A 19269-nucleotide genomic window follows, 5' to 3' on the forward strand; every position below is an offset into this window, starting at 1 on the left:
AGAGCTGCTTTTATAGATGAACTGAACTCATCTCATAATTAATGCATTTTACAGTTAATACCGAATTAATTTCAACTGAATGATGACTGTTGTTTACAACTGTCTTTTTTTGAGCTGCTTTAGCCTACAGCAGAATTGAATTCTGTTTCCATCACTGAATCGTTATTTTCATGTTTATCTCTGTAAAGCTGCTTTGAAACCTTTGTACTGTATAAAGCGCTATATAAATAAAAGTGACTTTACTTGCACAAAAACAGTATTCCTCAAAATGAATAAAACTAGAGAACTGCAAACTTGGAATATTACACAAACCTTCAATATATTATTATGTTAAATAATACAAATATAGTTCGTCTCAATCAGGGTATCTCCTCCCTCAGTTGTATCCCCCTTTTATCCCTTAAAACTCATCTTTGATCACCAAAATGACATATAAAAAAATCCTTGACATTTTTTTGTCATGCCTTAAAATATCTTGAATGTATCTCTACACCCTTGACTCATTTAGTATACGGGGTTCTATGAATATGCAAATTAGCCCCCGCCTCCACTCACTCACACCAGCTCAGAGATCCACTCGCTGATGATCACACGTTGATCTGATTGGTTACAAGGTAGTTTGTGACGTCAGAAACACCAGCGATTTCAAACGTGTTTTTGAGACTGTCTTTGGTTCACTGCAGTTTTAAGGAGAAAATACTCAGCAATGATGTTGATTTATGAATTTACACATGGTTTGTCTTAAAGCACATAAAAAAACAAACAAAAAAAAAAAAACACATAGACATAAATAATATTATTTTTTTGGCAGCCAACAGGCCAAGTCTTGGAAAGCTGAGGAAAGAAATATAGTTGGGGGCATAACCAGTTTATTAGAAAATTTATCAGAAGAAAATTAGCTGATCTACAAATGAAATGTGATGAAATATAAACAGGAAAAGCCAAAGGCCATATGCAGCACTGGCTTGATTATTGATTATAAATTTAGTTTAGTTTAGTTAGTTAATTCATACATATTTGATTGATTTTATTCTCTTATTGGCTAAATTACATTTACATTTTCAAATTCTCAAAAAAATGAACAATGTTTTGTAATGTTTAAAAAAGAAGTAATGCATTATGTTGAGTTAATCTTGCCCTTAAAAAAACAGAAATATATTCAGACTGTACATGCATTTCTTTTCATGTTTCTGTATAATAGTCTTTGTGTAATATTTGTACTTGTTTATGTGCATGTTATTAAATAACTGAAAATAGAAACTCAACAATGACTATGAGAGCGGCCGTGCGCTAGCTGTGACATCATCACAGTGAGGCGAAAACGTACATTATCAAAAGCGTGCCAGATATTGTTCAAAACTACAAAGATATAAAAAACAACTATGAAAGGATTGTTATTGTAAAAACTGCACTCTGAACTGCTTGTCCTTATTCCAGCTTCTCTTTCTGCTGGTTGTATAAGTTTGTGGAGGGCGTGAGATTTTGTTTAAATTTGTTATGTTTAGTATAGATGTTAAGCACACGACAACGATGTACTAATTTTTCCTTTGCGTTTTTCGCATACAGATTGCAAAGTTGTCAAAATTATCCCCATTCACACGGATCCACGAAAATGACTAAAAACGCTGTATTCTGCTGCCAGGCCAGTAGTTGGCGATGTAACTTTGTAAAGAAACACTTATAGATTGAACACGTAACATGCATGCGCATAAAGTCGTCATTTTCACAAATTCGCAGTTTTGTAGTTTACATGGAGACAATAAAGTTATCGCTTCAAAAACATGCACTTTGAAACCCGTTTTGAAAAGTTTGCGGTTTCAAGCCCCCAAAACGCTGTTCTGTAAATGAACGGCCGAAAGCATGAAGAGTTTTCTGTTTTTAGCTGAAAACAGTGTTGTGTAAATGCTCCCTTAGTGATTAATTGTTCAGACTTAATGAAGCTACAGATGAACACATGGTGCAAATCAACTGACCAGAACAAATCTGAAATGAACTTCGGATTGTTATGCAACACTGGATATCAAAAATAAAATGATGTAGACAGAGAGAGCTTTAACAATCTCAGCCGTGTGGGGTGAAATATATTTTATGAGAGCTTTTATTGCATGTTATTGGGTCATGTTTGGTAAGGACGCAGCATTGGGATTGGATATGAACATAAATTGCTTACTGTAATTTCGGACATGCGCTTTTTGTATGACCAAGCAGAGAACCCAAATAAGTGAATCTCTTTCCACATGAATGACACTGATACGGCTTCACTCCAGTGTGGATCCTCTCATGTATTTTCAGATATTCTAGCCGTTTGAATCTCTTGCCACATTGCGGACACTCATGAGGCTTTTCTACAGTGTGAACTGACTGGTGCAGTTTCAGTTCAGAGTCTCTAATGAAGGACTTTCCACACTTCGAGCAAATATGATCCTTCACGCCGCTGTGTCTTTTCAGATGTATTTTTAAATTACCCATCTGTCTAAAACCCTTCCCACACAAAGAACACACGTGAGGCTTCTCGTTTGTATGGAGCTTCACGTGGTCCTTCAGGGCATCGGCCCTAAAAAACCTTTTACCACAATGATCACAGTTATGAGGTCTTTCTCTAGTATGAGTGCGCAGATGTACTTTAAAAACACCGGCCTTTCTGAAACTCTTCCCGCACTGATCACACGTGTGCGGCCTTTCCCCAGTGTGGACTCATGTGTACGTTCAGGTTTCCTTTATGTGTGAAACTCTTCCCGCATCCAATGCACGTGTACGGTCTCTCTCCAGTGTGGACTTTCATGTGTTCGTTCAGGTTTCCCTTCTGAGAGAAACTCTTCCCACACTGATCACATGTGTGTGGCTTCTCCATAGTGTGGACTTTCATGTGTTCGGTAAAGCTCCCGTTATGTAGAAAACTCTTCCCGCATTGATCACGTGTGAATGGCTTCTCTACAGTGTGGCTTTTCAGATGATCGTTAAGGTCTCCTTTTTGAGGGAAACTCTTCCCACTCTGATCACGCATGTGTGGCTTTTCTGCGGTGTGGATTTTCATGTGTTCAGTAAGGTTTCCTCTAATTGTGAAACTCTTCCCGCACTGATCACATGTGTGCGGCAATCTATGCAATCTTGCGTGAAAATTAAGATTTTGTTCGCATGAGAAACTCTTTTCACACTGAGGGCAGGAGAAACATTGTTGGGTTTTTCCTTCCAATGAGTCACTTGAAGACATTTCTTCAGTTTTGACATGATGATGTTTCTCCTTCGCTTGAGTCGGTTCTTCAATCTCCTTATTCGCTTCCATCAGGTCTAAAATAAAAGTAAAAGTATAATAAGTTCCTACAGTTTAATTTTCAGTAAATCATAAAAAAAGCTCAAATGAGAAGCAATTTTAAAGCAATTGTGTTCAATGAGTCAAAACTAAAATGATGGACCTGTTCATATTAGCCTTTATTTTTTATGTCTTTTCTTTTTAGAGGTACAAGTCATGTCATTGGTGACATCTGCTCTGATAAACTGAATGCCTTTAACAGGTACCAATAAACCTCAAACCATTGTATTCATCATTTCATAGCTCTTATGATTTTCTAACTGCTACCACTAAATCTGATAAACTGCCTGAAGTTGTATAACCTGAAGAGTCAAGAACAAACACCAACCTATTTGTTCTTCAATATCTTCCTGTTTTATTCTGCAGGATTCAGGATCATTTATGTCCTCCATGTTCTTTCATAAACTCTTCTTCACTTGTAGGCTGACTGGAATATTCCAGCATTTATTGGTGACTTTCTGTGGGAAGAGCAGATCTGCAAAAATAAATCTGTTATTAAATTGATGCTTTGAGTAATCCACACTGTCACATTTTAAGCATGTTTTGTGTTCATCGATCTAACTATCAAAATGTAAATTTATTTGCTTTAAAACATATTCACATATTGTAATTTAGCTGAGTTTTTGTTCATTGTTTTTATTGTTTTATTGTTGAAAACATTAAATGTGGTTTATCACAGACTTTATAGTTTGACATCAATCAAATGAACTGTAAGTGTCAATTTACATGTGATCTGTTGACATCAGCATGACAAATGAAGTAAAAATGGGGACTACTGACATGAAATAAATTGTTTTTTCAGTGGCTCTGTTAATAGATACTCCCGAAACAGTCCTTTAGTGAGATGAGGGACCGTTTCATTAACCACAGTTAAATTAAAGCATCATATAGAACAATTAAACCCAAACAGACACCTGCACGATATATCGGCCACCATATCGGTATAGGCCAATATATGTTCATTTGTAATGTTATCGTTATTGGCCCGATAAGAAAATTTGGCTGATATATTAAAGCCGATAAATAGTGGATTATTTCCTTTTAACTGAGACACTTCAGATGCGCACTGTTCAACATGATGGTTTTGGTTTCATTAAAATATTCAAAATTAAAATAAGAAAACATCATTATAATTGTGTGCTTGGGACATGGATTTTAATGGTAAGACTTTTGTTTTTGTAATCAGGCTCTCAAAAATGTCAGATTTATCGGCCAATATATCAGTTATCTAAATTCAAATGCAAAGATTTATCGGTTATCGTTATCGGTCTAAATTTTCATATCGGTGCATTGCTCTGAAGTTCATCACGTCGTTGCCTGCTAAATGTTTATTTCAGCAAACAGATGCCAGAGGGCCATGTACGTTTACCCGTTTGAAAGCTTATCTGAAAAGGAATACAGAGAAATGGAAAGATGGATTGTGTTTTCGTTTAGTTTAACAAACGGAAAATGAGATTTCGGCTCGTTTTTTTTTTTTTTTGTTGTTGGTGGTGGTTTTCAAATCGGTTTATAGCTTCGATATTTCATTCTTGCATGTGTCGCCGCTGAAACGCACCTTTCATCTGATTGGTCAAACCGCTCCGTCTTCAGTCCAGTCTGTATATAAGAGTCACACTGCCAAGTCCCAGTTTAAGGGCCGTGACACACCAAGCTGATGGTCGGCCATCGGTGAGCGTCTTCCACACGTCGGCTCTAGTCGGGCTCACGGCGGGGCCGGTTCGCCCAATCCAGCATGTCGAATCTGCAGTGGAGCCGTCGACGAGAGAGAGATCACTCTGATTGGCTGTACAGTTTAGCAAACAGGTCAGTTCACGAGAATAAAAGCAAATAAGTCAAGACGACACAGACAGAAGGCTGATCTAATTGTACATCATCTTACCTGAGCCTTCCATTACATGAATATTTTCATAACAACATGAGCCATCTGGAACGAAGAAAGTGATCAACATGACTGATATTCATAAGCAAGCGCTGCTTTGTTTACGGTTTGTATGCAAGTCAAAATCTGCTACGGGGTAATAATGGAGCAACAGTTTTAAAAGGGGATTTTTCACTATTATTTACCACCAGATCTGCAGTTTCCCTCGGGTTTAAATAAAAAAATATTTGGTTGTAAGTGACAATAAAACCCCCCACATCAAAACCACTCCTTTCCTGGTAAAAAAAAGAACTTTATTTTTAAAAGTCAATGAATTTGTGAAAGCTGAATGTAAAAATTTTGACAAGCCAAACATGTTACTCTCTAAGTAACGTAATTTAAGCCACAAAATAAACGTATTTAGTAAGTTTGGGAGATAACGAACTACACACAAAACATTTTGAACGTCTCGCGCATGTTTTATAATTACCCAAAAATCAATTGGTTGCAAAATTAGAACTAAAAACAACTAAAAACAAGGACACACTCATGGGTTTCAATCACATCACTGCATACTTGCCAGCTAATAAGTAAATAATTATTACCTTACAATTCATCTGTTTTCAAATCCACATCCACAGCCCTGTTTAGAGGTCACATGATCAAGAGTAAACGCATCTGCTCTGGGCTGAGTCTGAAAACTCAGGCGGTGACTTGTTTCCTCGCTGCCCTATCAGGCAATGACTGTGCACGAAGGTTCCTCACAAAGCAGTAAACGGTAAAATAGAGCGAGCTTTAGTAAAAACGAAGCGAATATTTATCTAACGCAATAGTAATTTCTTGCAAGAAATGACATCATAAGTGGAATTAATGTCCATTTAAATGTCCATTTACACACAAACTGACGACCAGCCTCAACTTTCAGACGCCATCTTTATTTTTTAGCTCTACTGTCACCGAATGGAAAGCACAGGATTGTGGGATATCAAAGGCAGCGAAGGATACATCTAAGAATCGATCAGGAGACCGGAAGTGAAGCTAACATTGCATTCGGACGTGTCTTGATTAGAGCCCGACCGATATATCGGCAGGCCGATATTATCGGCCGATATTAGGCATTTTCAAAACTATCGGTATCGGCATTTATAACGGCCGATAAATGAATATTTCAAAAATAAAATAAAAACGGACGAAACACCCTTCAACCATGTTATGAGTGTTGCCGTTGTATAGTTTGTCCACCAGAGGGCACTCTACACCGTCCCTGTTGGCAACACTCGTGTATAACGCGCCACACATTCAGCAACCTGCTGATCCAGCCAGAGTCGGGCAGAGAGAACCGCGAGTGAGATCAGCGGTGAAGTGTGTTCATGGTGAGTTGGTCACGACTCACGAGACATACATTGCTTGAATAACAATTAAAAGAACATCCGTATCAGTTCTCTTAACTCAAATAAGGATGACAAAATTCGTGACTCATGTCCAGTTTTGCTGCGGTTAAATAAGCAGAGAGTGAAGCGGAACAACGCGACGTAGGCTATATTCACATAAAATGTTAACACTGCAGTTCACAAAAGTTCATAATGTGCATGTGCTTTAATGCTTTGTCGGTTAAACATTTAATTTTAAATGCTGATGCGCTGTTCTAACGTGTGCGTTTCTCAGCGCGTACATGTGAAGCTCACATGCACTAAAAGCCTTTCTACCAGCGCCTGGATACTGGACTAAGTTATCTTTCGAGTATTATTGTGCTAATACTGTTAAATACACACAAGATTTACATAAACAATGTCGGTTGTCTAAAGTGAAGGCAAAATTGAGAGAAAATCTGCTTGTCAAATGCGTGTACATTAGACGTGTCATGCTCAGCTCTTAAACAGACAGTAGCAATTGTAAACACATTGCCGCTTGTCCTTAAAGGGATAGTTCACCCAATAATAAAAATGATCTCATTATTTACAGGCACTCTAATGTTGTTCCAACTGTATTAATTTCCTTCTAATATTTTTCTAATATTAATAGTTTGAAGAATGTGGGTAACCAAACAGTAGCTGGTCCCCATTGACTTCCAAAGGAGAAAAATATACTATGGAAGTCACTGGGGTACATCAACTGTTTGGTTACCCACATTCATCCAAATAACTTATTTGCAACAGAAGAAAAAAACAACTTGAGAGAGTAAATTATGACAATTTGAATTTGTTGTCAATTTGAATGTGAAATTGTTGTTTTTGTTCAAAGGACTAAACATTTAGTCTTAAAAAAAATCTTAAGTTTGTATTTTTATACATTTTAATTATCAGAACTTTAATATATTTTGATGTTCCTCTGTTCTGTTGTGACAATAAAAGAAACAAGTTTCTTTTTAAAATGCATTATCATATTATTTTAGTTAAAACTCATAAATAACTACAAATAACTAATGTTATGGAAATTTGTTAATGTTTTGTTTCTGAAAAAAAAAAAATATATATCGTCCGATATATCGGAATATCGGATTTTAAAACCAACAAATATTTGTACCGGTATCAGCCTTCAAAATCCTTTATCAGTCGGGCTCTAGTACCCATCAAAAGTTTGTACACAACAATTGTAAAGTGTGTCCAAACTTACTGTACTATAATACACATAAATAATATTGCTACTGTATTATAATATACACATAAATAATATCGGCCGATATATCGGTATCTGGCTTTTTTTATCGGTATCGGCATCGGCGCCCAAAAATCCATATCGGTCGGGCTCTAGTCTTGATGCCTTCTTACCTCTTACGAAGGCAGCATTTATCAGTTTTCGGACGCAGCCCCTGTAAGCTGCAGATAAATGGTCTGTGTGGCCAACGAGCTAGGGACCATCAAAATAAAGTGAAACCAAATAAACAAATGAATAGGTTTCACTTTATTTTGATGGTCCCTTTAACACATTCTGTTAACTATAAGTAACCTGCACCTACATGTCTACTAACTCTCATTTGAGTTCACCCTCCGCCTATGTGACTTTTCTCACTTGAGCATGTGTAGGCTATATATTATTGTTTTTCTCAACATGAACACGTGAAACAATATAAACACGGTAAAATTATATGCTGACTCGAGTGCATATGTACAGTCTACAATAATTGGCCAGTCTGCTTTATTAGTGTTTTTACCCGTTTGTGCTGCTTGAGCTTAAATGCTTTTGTTCTTTATATATTTTTTTACACATATTGTTTAATGTTTAAAAAGATATAACGTAAGCTTGTTCTGTGTATTGCCTAATTGCAAGCTTGTTCAGAAATTGTGACACAAATGGATAAAAAAATCTTTCTTGTTAAACGTCATTTAAATAAACAAAAATTCGTTGTTTATGAGCCCAAATATTCGAATACAATATTTTTGAAAAATGCCCATTCCTAATTCAATTAATGTAAATTATAATGTTCACTGAATAGGAAAGCCTATTTTCATACGTATCTACTGTAATCTACCTCATCAGAAAATTATTTAACAGGAATTTTACTAAGGCACAGCCAGATTTTACTGTAAAAAAGGGTCTAGCGACACCTCTGCTAACAGGTAAAACTCTTCAGGTGATGATACACAGGGCAACTTTTTGGGCAATATTGCTTTGCAATGCTGCCATCAACGGCAAACCAGATGAGACACAGGGCCCACGACCGATCTAAATTATCCAGATAGAAATTTATTGCCCATTTTCAATGGGAAAGTGCCCAAGAAACAATCGACCGGCAAGATTGCCCAGCAACATGGTCTGCTTTCACAGCCTCTTGTGTTTACAACTGTGCTCTTGCAAACTATTATAACTTTCAACTTTCTTTTTTTAAAGACTGAAAAGTGATGGTGATGTTGAAGTGTGACTGTGGTGTAGTTTATAGCCTAGTTTGACTTCTGCCGATTGTAATTACGCTTCAAAATTCATAAACGTTGTATTAATTTGTGAAGATTATTCACAATAAACAAAACATGTAAGAATCAAAAGCTTTTGTTAAGTCATATATACCTTATATTCTGCAATAATCAAAAAGCCAACGTTGAGGGAACCAGGGTGATGACTTCCAGGTTGGCCCACAAAAAGAAGTCATTACCACAGCACTCCTATCACCCCATGGCCTTGAAGGGGGTGGATTGGAATCCACTGCTGCTTCAGTGTATAAGTAATGAGTGATTATAATCAAGGGATTAATCAATACTTTTTCCTTCTAAATATCAAATGATTTTACTTTGTTATGGAAGTGAATTATGTGTGTAACAGTGTGATTACTGAAATTATCTTTTCATGTATTCTCTTTAATGTCAGTATTTGATATTTGAATGTAGTAACATTGCTTGCCTATTTACTATTTACATTACTTGTCCATTGCTTCCAGAAATTAAATAGGGACTGGTTTTGTGTTTGAGAAAGGTCTTCAACATGTTAAAACACATAGGGGTCATTGAAGTCTATAGTTTAAGAGACCATTTGTCAGTTAAATCCTATAGTTTCCATTTAGACTAAAGTGTCCTATCCTGAGAGAAAGAACTTGTTATCTTGATGTTTTGAGACGAGACTCCTGTTTATAGTTAGAGCCTGGCCAAATCCAACCTTGGAAAAGATGTGTGTCGGGTGTGTGTGTTAGTCTTCTTGCTTACAGGTTAAGGAACCACTGGCATTATTGGAGATTGACTGAGTTGGTGTTCGAGACATGCTGGCGCCCAGCAACCCAAATCTGCGACCTAGAAGGTCACGACGTGTCAGCAGCAAAATCTATGGAGATATGCTTCTGTCTATCTGTATATGTGTGGAAAATTACTATGTTTATCAATTTCTTGGCCAATGAGAATCATTCAGCCTGTAAAGTAATGACGTAGCTTAGACCTTGTAAATGGTATAACTGCTGTGATCTTTGTAACTGTAAGTGGGGCGGCCTACGAACTCCTGTGTGAGTCTTGAAGCTGACTTCTGCTGATGAAACTGCAAACTATTTTCAGTAAAACTTTTCTTCAATTTTTTTATAATTCTGACTCCGGGTCTTCTTTTAAACATCTGGTCCATGGGTCCTAAACTGTGAACCCCTAACAGCCTTCCTTGACAATGCGCTAATTATGAAAATAACTTTCAATAAACTGTAAACAATCAGTGAAACATTCACTCTATGAACACAATAATAATAATAATAATTTACAAAAACTGGGCACAATGAGATTTACAATACATTTGTTACATTATTTATTAATATTTGTTAATATAGTTAATAAAAATACAGTTGTTTGTTAATAGTTTACAGTGCATAAACTAATATTAACAAATACAACTTTTGATTTCAATGCATTAGTAGGCTAAATGTTGAAATTAACATTAACTAATAATAATGCTGCACAAGTTTTGTCCATTCTTTATTCATGTTAACTAAATTTGTTAACTAATAAAACCTTATTGTAAAGTGTTACCGAAAAAATAGCAGCGACTGAGAAGAGTACCCCGAATTTAGTGGATGAGGCAGTTAGGGATACTAACAAAAATAAGGTTGTTTGCCAGGGATGCATCAGGAATGATCCCAAGAGAAAAATAAAAGTTGTGACCCAAATTGGCGTGGACCAGTATATGTAACTGTGATGTTGGAGTATACTTTGCAGTTTCATCATGCAGAAGCCAAGCTGTGTTGTTTAAAGATCGCCGCCTCCATCTCTGCAACAACTTCAGGTGAGTTTGAACTGTGATTAAGAAATGGCAGACAAATTGAGTAACTTGATCAATAACCTGAACAGTCCTGTAACAAATAGTGAGACAGAAGAGAGCAAACGCTGTAAGCAGCTGTGCTCTGAAGCTCTGACTTCAAACAAATGTAATAAGAAAATGGGGAGTCAGGTTTTGATTCTGTTTGGAAATTTAAACAACAATTTGACTGGCTAGACAAAGATTTGTAATTTTTAGCTTCGTATTGCTTACGATGATTACAAAAAGCAAGTAAATGTAATTATGGGTCTGGGATCATTCCCGTGGACAAATGTGATTCAAGTTGAACAGAAACATTGTGAAAACCCTTTAGAATATGTTGAGTGATTTTCTGTGCAGCTTATGAAAATTAATGTGCTGCCAATAATAATGATGAAGATTATGATTTGGCTATTGCAATTGAATCTGCCACTGGTGGACTGTAAAATAATACAGAGAACTGCTTATCAATGGCTCTGTTTGCATTCCTGATCGGGACACACTGCTTCAAGGGTGTGCAGTAAGTTGGAGCCGTTAGGAAGCTCAACTATAGGCAAGGTGACAGAGAGGGTTTTGATTATGGTCAGCAGGGCCATTTAGCCCGTAACTGTAAATGCCTACTCAGAAGGTGTAAAAGAAAGTGATAATGTGATAGTGACGTGTATTGTGGGTTTTGAAAGTGGAACAGTTTGGATGGCGATATTGAAGTTTTCGTCTGAGAAAGAACTAAGAATGTGAATGCAGTGCTAAAGAAATTGAAAAGAACGTGCAAGTAAATAAGGGAGAAAAGAAAGTTAAAGGAAAGTTGATAGGTGGAAGTCGTAAGAAGATTGAAGGTTAAGAGAAGGTTGAAAGATTTAAGTCTTAAGGGAATCCTTTTGGAGGAAAGAGCTAGTAAATTGATGAATACAGGTTGATGTAAAATTACAGATAATGACTAAAATTGACAATGATAACTGCAAAAGATGCATCAAGCAAAGAGTGAAAGCCTCTTCAAAGTTAATGTGAGTATTAACCTGACAACTAAAATTGAGATGAAATTTGAAACGTTATTAAGAACTAGAATAATGATTATTCTTAAAATAAGCAGAAGCAGTGTTACTGGATTAACAGTTGCTAAATGTAAAATGTGTAGAAAGGCATCTGATTAAATAAACAGATTGTTAGTGTTTTGAATGTGGAGAAATGGTGTTGACCATGAAAGAACTAGGAGCTGATGTTTTGTTTTCAGAAGATGGGCTTATGATTGGCTGAAACAGTTTGCTTATGTCATGTGAATCCGGTGTGTGCGTTGGCTGAAACAGCCAGAGACAAAATCTGAGTGGAAATTTGTAATGTAATGTCTAAATTCCCTGATGTGGGCAAAAGACAAATATAAAATATGGTTGTTTGAAAAATACATGTAAATTCCGGCAAAGATGCCTTACGCTGGGCTAGAGTTAAAAGATGGTAGATAAAGTTTGATCTTAGAAGTTTATGAGAGTGCAGTGTACCAGTCCTACATGTCTCAGAGTCTCTCTCTCATTCAATGTCAGCTAGAAGCTGTTATCTGAGCCTGTGTCTTAAGTGATAATAAGCTATTTATAGTAAAGCACAGTGTTTCAGTTGAAAACCATAGACATGGAGATGTTAAAGGAAATCATGCCACAGGCAGTTCAGATTTCAGGCATTTAAAGGGAAATTTGTAAATGTTTTAAAAGTAAAGCTGGATGACTTTAAGGAAGTCCTAAACGATTGAAGTGATGTCTTTGACTAGTTTAATTCAGGGCCAGTAACTTCTCGGTCTGATTTTAGCCTCCACCATGGAACAGGGCTAATGGCTCGGGCTAAAGATGTAACAGTACACTGAATGGGCGTTGTGATAACTAAATTCACTGAGTATAAGCTCGGTATTGCGATTTTACTGATTTGAAGATGTTTAATGGATTTTAGTGAAAAAAAATAAAAAAATACTGCTGTTAGTAACCTGTCTCCCTGTGCTAACACTATTAGGCACTCCGAATGGCTCTGGTGTCTCTTGAATGTGACTTCCTTAAGCTCCAGAACTGATTTTGTTGAAGAAAACTGATTTCGTGATGATAAAGAGCGGTCACCAGTGTGCATGAGGCATCGTCCCAAAGACGGGTAAGATTTTCCAATGGCCACATGGAGCACAACCTAAGGCAGGGCTTTGCCGCCACTGGGCACCTGCCCAATAGAAGGGAGGTGTTTAATTGTGAGAAAGGTATTAGAGTTGAACGATGACTGTGTATGGCCAGCAGCATCAACAAAACATTGGGAGGGGAGATGAGCTGTGAAAAAGTCACGGCAGTCTGCCCCAGAAATGTAAGTTCCTCTGTACCACTTACCAGAAAACCGCATTTAATTTATGGCTTGTCTTCCATTGTGACAAGTATCTGCCAGGGGACAACACCCTGAAGAGAAGAGAATTATAGCTTAAGAGCTGACCAAAGTGGGCTTTCAAGAGCCAGCTGAGACCATGAGGTGATTGTAATTTTTGTTTGTTTTGGAGACAGTAACAAACTTAATTTATATCAGGAACAGGATGGTGGTTGCCTTATGGGCAAGGAAATTTTATAGAAGTGTTGATATTGAAATAATATGTCAATAAGATAGTTTTAACTCCTGAATGTCGTTAGACATGGTGGTGGCTAAAGATGAAGACAGCTTGTGATGAGTTAAGAGAAATTTCTGGATAACAAAGGTTAGGTGAATTGAATATTTAAACTAAAGATAACCTTAGAAATGCTCATAGCATAATGTATTTTAGATTGTTGTAATGGTACTAATTTGAGTAAAACATTTGTATTTTAACATTTGTGAACTATTAAGGGTTCTAGACTATGATTAATTTAGCTACAGTCTTAAAAAGGCTGTTGGAAAGATTATTTGTGTATAGTGAGAGAGACTGCTGAGTGGAGGAAGGGTACTGAGTACTGTGTCTGTCTTTCTGTTATGGGCTTGCTAAAGCAAGCTGAATCAAAATAATGATAATGAACCAAAACAACCCAGCTGACTTTTCTAAAACCAAATGAATAATGAACAGATGCTTTGAAACTGGTTAAGAGACTATTTAAAATCAGGTAAAACCGAAAGAAAAATGTGAAGTAAATATATATATATATGTTTTTTTTTGTTTAATAGCAACAAGAGAACAATGAAGATGAGCAGTTAACGTGTGTGTCTAGTATGAGTGAGTGTGATGGTGACTGCACTTTATGTCTTGTATGTGTTAGTTTGTGGCACTATTATTTCCTGATTTTGTGAATAGTGTCATTAACCTCTGGAATGAGCGTTTTATCATTACAGATGGGTTAAGTGAAACACAAACTTTAAAGAAGCTGATAATTCTGAGTCAATCTGATGAAAAGATGATTCAGAACATGGGACGAGCTTTAATTGGATTGGTTTTCCAGCTCTGCCTGCTATTGGTAATTATGACTACTTTTGTCAGTTATGATGTTGATCTGAATTACTCTCTGGATTAGTATTTATGTTAATTGGAATTGTGAAGTTTAAGGTTGTCATCCATTATTGGGAAAACTCTAAATTCAACTGAGGGTCTAAATTTTAATAGACAACTCATAATGGTAAACATAAAAATAATAGACTGATGGCAAAGAGACAAAGTGACACATTGGCTAAGTCACTATCCAAATTATCCAGAGAGGACTACCTGATTTTTATGAAAGGCCGGTGGGCGAACAAAGGAGGAGTGGGTATAACTTATAATAAAGTTTGATTTCTAAATCAATTAAATGGATGTATGACATTAGATGTCTAAGTGAACTACAATGTATGTAATAAAAGGTTGAAGGAGAAAGCATCTATATGGCTGTCTTAAGGGTTGAGATTCAAGTAACATAATATTTTGGTTTGTGAAAAACAGTAAAGATATGTGAGACTGAGACAATACTGATAATATTTTTGGGGATTTTCAGACTAGCCATTTAATAAAGGAATACTGTGAGAAGTAGTTGTATTGAAAAAAAATAAGTTAAAATGAATGTTATGGAAACAAGGGTATTGAAGAATTAATAAAATACCATGATTTCCCTAAAGAGGGAATTTAAAGTGTCACTAGGCTGACATCGGTGAGAGACTCGGTGGAAGAGGGAAGTGAAAAACAAAAAGGTTGTTGTGTACTGGTTAGATGAGGCATGTAGGGAAATAGAAAAGTAGTAGAAAAATCTATGTTATGAAAATACAGTTTCTGATAAAATGTATGGAACTATTTATTAAACGACTGTTAAGTCAAATTAAGTTGAAATAATGTGAAAAGTGAGTTTCAGATAAAAAGTAGGCATTGAGTATGATTAACAGGAATTAACATGATAGAAAGATAAAGGATAAACAAAAGTTTTATTAAGTAACATTGGGAACAATTCTATATTTCAGTGGTAAAATAATGATTGAAATGATGACATGAATTTATTTTATTTTATTTCTAATTCTAATTCTAAAGGTTCAAGATGTTATACAATTTAAATGATACATGCTATGTGACTGTAAACTGAAGGATTAATTCAGTAGAGACTTAAAGTATGTTGATTATGGGTTATGGATTAATATTATGGATATTATTTTGGGTCTTAATTATTATTATATTTATTTATTTTTTGTTGTTTATTTATTTTGGTTTGACAACCATTGTGTTTTGAACCTAAAGGGTCTATAATGGGGGTAGTGAAAATAATGGATTAACTAACTTTCTTAATTTAAAATGAATTGGAAATCACAGTTTTATGAAAACTAGTGCATTTGTCCTGGTATTCGTGATTATAGACCATGTCTGTATTTAGGATCTGAGTAGTGACTGCGGGTCTAGCCCATGCTAGGAATACAGCAACAGTGCTTGCTTATTTAGCCCGGCTACGAGAGAATAAATATGTACTTGTTTTGTATCAGTTAGTGGATGATGATACCAAATTAGCCAAGATGAATAACAGCTGTGTAAAACATGTAAAGACAGCTATGTCTAAAGGTTCTGGAGATCAATTATATATGTGCTATGTGGGATATTATGTAAATGTTAAGTCCTTGAGGGGAAATGTATTGTCTGTTAAAAAAAAAAAAAAAAAAAAAAAAAAAAAAAAATTTACCTGACAGACGAGCATGGGTTCTTGAATTTTGAAGCAGCCTTTATGGAAAGACCAGATGTGGTGTTTAGGACCCCACATTGGTCTAAAACGGGGGACTGAAGGGGGTGGATTGGAATCCACTGCTGCTTCAGTGTATAAGTAATGAGTGATTATAATCAAGGGATTAATCAATACTTTTTCCTTCTAAATATCAAATGATTTTACTTTGTTATGGAAGTGAATTATGTGTGTAACAGTGTGATTACTGAAATTATCTTTTCATGTATTCTCTTTAATGTCAGTATTTGATATTTGAATGTAGTAACATTGCTTGCCTATTTACTATTTACATTACTTGTCCATTGCTTCCAGAAATTAAATAGGGACTGGTTTTGTGTTTGAGAAAGGTCTTCAACATGTTAAAACACATAGGGGTCATTGAAGTCTATAGTTTAAGAGACCATTTGTCAGTTAAATCCTATAGTTTCCATTTAGACTAAAGTGTCCTATCCTGAGAGAAAGAACTTGTTATCTTGATGTTTTGAGACGAGACTCCTGTTTATAGTTAGAGCCTGGCCAAATCCAACCTTGGAAAAGATGTGTGTCGGGTGTGTGTGTTAGTCTTCTTGCTTACAGGTTAAGGAACCACTGGCATTATTGGAGATTGACTGAGTTGGTGTTCGAGACATGCTGGCGCCCAGCAACCCAAATCTGCGACCTAGAAGGTCACGACGTGTCAGCAGCAAAATCTATGGAGATATGCTTCTGTCTATCTGTATATGTGTGGAAAATTACTATGTTTATCAATTTCTTGGCCAATGAGAATCATTCAGCCTGTAAAGTAATGACGTAGCTTAGACCTTGTAAATGGTATAACTGCTGTGATCTTTGTAACTGTAAGTGGGGCGGCCTACGAACTCCTGTGTGAGTCTTGAAGCTGACTTCTGCTGATGAAACTGCAAACTATTTTCAGTAAAACTTTTCTTCAATTTTTTTATAATTCTGACTCCGGGTCTTCTTTTAAACATCTGGTCCATGGGTCCTAAACTGTGAACCCCTAACAGCCTTCCTTGACAATGCGCTAATTATGAAAATAACTTTCAATAAACTGTAAACAATCAGTGAAACATTCACTCTATGAACACAATAATAATAATAATAATTTACAAAAACTGGGCACAATGAGATTTACAATACATTTGTTACATTATTTATTAATATTTGTTAATATAGTTAATAAAAATACAGTTGTTTGTTAATAGTTTACAGTGCATAAACTAATATTAACAAATACAACTTTTGATTTCAATGCATTAGTAGGCTAAATGTTGAAATTAACATTAACTAATAATAATGCTGCACAAGTTTTGTCCATTCTTTATTCATGTTAACTAAATTTGTTAACTAATAAAACCTTATTGTAAAGTGTTACCGAAAAAATAGCAGCGACTGAGAAGAGCTCTTGCCATATATTATATCCTGTCACATTAAAATACCAAAAGTTACGTTATTATCTTGACGTCTGAAAAAAAGTATATAAAATTAAATTTTACAGTTCATTCAGTCAAACTGACGGATAAGAATATGTGTAGCGAAAAAGGTGCATAATGATGCTGTTTATCCATTTTGGATTTATTGTATAAAGTGCAGGCTTGTGCACAATTCAGAATTGAATTGAGAATGACTCCTTAATTCCAATTCAATTCTTGAATTTGAATTGAATTTGAATTGATGTCAAAAACAGGATCTAGAATTACAATTCGAATTTGAATTAAAGGAAGCAGAATTGCAATTCAATAAAAATTCAAAGAAATTCATATACATATTTGTATATTTAGATATGATTGCATTATAATATGTGGGGTGGCAGTGGCTCAGTGGTTCATGTAGGTTGTCTACAAACCGAAAGGTTGGTGGTTCAATCCCCGGTTCCACTTGACCAAGTGTCAAGGTTTTCCATGAGCAAGACACCTAACCCCAGACGAGGTGGATGAATGTGAGGCTATGGCGCTTTGGCGGCCATAGGTCTGTGAAAGCGCTATATAAATGCAGTCCATTTACCATTTAGTCACAGAACAAATAATTAAGTTTGATGTATTGTAATAAAAATTTTTTGGAACATGACTCCATTTCCCAGAATGCTTTACTTTAACCAAGTATTTAAAATGGTTGCTAAACAATTTGAGGTGGACATTTGTTTGAAAGCACAATTTGATGGGCAACACTGGACTTTTTAAGTTTCAGAAGTCCCTTACAACTTCACTCTGCACCTGTTGAGAGAATCTTTAGTGTTGCAGGAAAGATATTCAGACCAGAACGGTGCAGACTCAATGAAAAGGAGTTGAGGAGCTATTGAGAATTAGATGCAACAGTGTTGCTCAGTAATTTTTTGCATTGGAATAAATGATAACTTCATTTACAACAACTTTGTGTTTGTGTGATTACTTTGAAATGAAAATTACATTGGAACAAAACTAATTAAACAACACTGAGGGGGTAATTTATTTCAAGAATTTGATCAATATATATTTTAGAACAAAATGTATGCAGGGCTGAGGAGTAAATAGTTACGTGAAATGAAATTTCTGTTATTAAATTACAAAATTAAAGTAATTGTATTTAGTTGTATTACTGAGGTAAAATGTTTAATTCAACTAGTTACTAATCAACTTAAAACGAAATTGCTTTGCTTTGATAAAGTTATCCAAATAAAGTAATCCAAACCACATTTATAATGGGTAACTAATAACAGTAAGCAATAACATTTACAAAGTAACCTTCCTAACACTGAATGCATGCGAGACTCAACACACTCTTTCTGTTGTGTGACTGTGTGGAATTTCTTTGAATTGCCATGAATTTAATTCCACTTCCTGTCATTCCAATTCAAATTCAATTCAATGTCCTGTGGGGCGGATTAAATTCAATTCAAATTCCAATTCATGAATTGAATGGAGGCCAATTCTGAAATTCTGAATTTTGCACAAGCCTGATAAAGTGATATGAAAACAAAAAATACAATTATGAAACAACGGATATGTGATGACAAATACGGTCGAAATTAGCCGAAGGCACCGGAAGAAAATACGCACAAATAGCGATTTACCAGTGGAAAACAATTCAGAAATGACCCTGAACAAACTGTGTTTCTATAATTGTGTAAATATGAGAAGCACTGTGAACTAACCTCAGCTCAGGGTCTGTCTCTGACGTAACATAAGGGGCGGGCGCTAGTGGTGACGTCTTCTTCTTCCTCTGATTTGATTGGCGGTTGGCAACCAGCTTTAGAGGCGCGTTACCGCCACCTACCAGACTGGAGTGTGGAG

At 35.8% G+C, this 19269-nt stretch overlaps 1 long non-coding RNA gene across 1 annotated transcript; it reads right to left on the reverse strand.

Moving 5' to 3' along the window:
- Positions 1–854: 854 nt before the first annotated feature.
- On the reverse strand, positions 855–19200 carry LOC308696452. The gene is made up of 5 exons (XR_014030820.1): positions 19131–19200; positions 5190–5234; positions 4866–5093; positions 3639–3785; positions 855–3288 (listed from the first exon to the last, which is right to left on the reverse strand). It is a non-coding gene; the product is annotated as an uncharacterized lncRNA (long non-coding RNA).
- Between the last annotated feature and the right edge of the window lie 69 nt (positions 19201–19269).

This window comes from Scardinius erythrophthalmus (genome assembly GCF_964197995.2).
Source record: "Scardinius erythrophthalmus genome assembly, chromosome: 9".
Classification (NCBI taxonomy): domain Eukaryota; kingdom Metazoa; phylum Chordata; class Actinopteri; order Cypriniformes; family Leuciscidae; genus Scardinius; species Scardinius erythrophthalmus.